This window comes from Podarcis erhardii (assembly GCF_964252035.2).
Source record: "Podarcis erhardii genome assembly, chromosome: 8".
In the NCBI taxonomy this organism is placed as follows: Eukaryota; Metazoa; Chordata; class Lepidosauria; order Squamata; family Lacertidae; genus Podarcis; species Podarcis erhardii.
The window spans coordinates 41,655,156-41,656,736 of record NC_138499.1 but is presented as its reverse complement, the minus strand read 5'-3'; positions in this window follow the sequence as shown (position 1 = coordinate 41,656,736).

The following is a 1,581-nucleotide window of genomic DNA, read 5'->3' as shown; positions in this document are numbered from 1 at the left end:
CGCTGCTGCTGGTGTCAGCGACAGTGATGACACAGCAGACTACAAGAGCGCAAAGGCCTCAGTCAGACCATCTGATGCGTCTGACAATGAACTGGAAGAACCACTGTTCACCATTGGTCACTTTTCTCCTAAGAAGGAGGAGATGAGTCCAGAAGACGTGCATCTAGTACGCAGATCTGAAAGGGCGACAAAAGTCAAACCTCCAAAGAGATTTACTAATGAGTTTGCTAAGACGGCAACTGCTGTTCTTAGTAGCTCAGAGAAGGTTTGGGAACCTTCAAGCTTCAAAGAGGTTCAGGAGTTAACCTCTAAAGATGCTGAGCCTTGGCTTAATGCCATGAAGGCTGAAGTTGATTCCTTAAACAGGAACCAAACTTGGGAGCTGGTACCCAGGAATGAGACTGGTTGGCAGCAAATGGGTCTTCAAGGCCAAGACAGACCAGAATGGCAAGGTTGTCAGACACAAAGCCAGATTGGTTGCCAGAGGTTTTTCACAGGTACCAGGACAGGATTACCACGAGACCTACTCACCCACCGTCAAGTATGAGAGCATTCGGCTAATGCTCAAGATTGCTGCAGAGGAGAAACTGCATGTTTCCCATCATGACATTAATATAGCTTTTTTGTACGGGGTTTTGGGGGAGGAGCTGTTTATGAAAGAGACTTTGCACTACAGGCTGAGGTTCACCAGTCAGAAGACTGGAGGTCTTGAAATCTTTGCAGATGCTAGTTTTGGAAGTGACACCACGGATGGTACAAGCACTTCTGGAGTATGCTACATGTACAACCACTGTCTGTTTGACTGGTTGTGCAAAAAGCAGACAACAGTAAGCCTAAGTTCCTGTGAAGCAAAACTCAATGCTCTGTCATTTTCACTCATGGATTGTGAATGGTTGATGCAACTGTTTAAGGACATCAGAGTGTCTGTGAAATGTCCTATACAAGTGTATCAAGACAATAGATCCTGTTTGGCTTTGCTGAACTCAGAGAGTTGCAAGCAAAGAACCAAGTACTTGCAGATTAAGCTACATCGTGCAAGCGAGTGTATTCAGAAAGGACTCATTCTACATGGCAGGAAATGAAATTCCTGCTGATCTGTTGTCTAAGGTTGTTAACAGAGAACAACTTAAGGTTTATGTACAGAAGTTGCAATTGGGTTGAACCACAGGTACTACAGGTTACATGGAAAGGGGGAGGATGTTAGGATATTTCCGTTCCACCTTAAAAGGGAGCAGGATGTTTGTGTCACAGCCTGTGTATTTCCTGTTCACAGGATGTTTCTGTTGTGTCTTTGCTTTCGGTTATCTCTCTGTGTCTGAGACACTGAAGCAGGCAGTCATGTTTTTTCTTTGTTCTGACCAACGCTGAATAAACTTGTAAATATGCTCTCCTGCGTGCATCTTTCACTGTGCATTATCTGCTGATAGAGCGTGCACCAGCTCTGGAATGTGGGAAGCTATTTCTGGGGCTTGTGTTGCTAATTGCTGATACTGCGTGTCTACGGGAGGTCGATGGACCGCAACGGAGACGACGTGGGGTCATGATGGACTCTGTCTCCCTGGCAATGCTTAGTTACCAGCA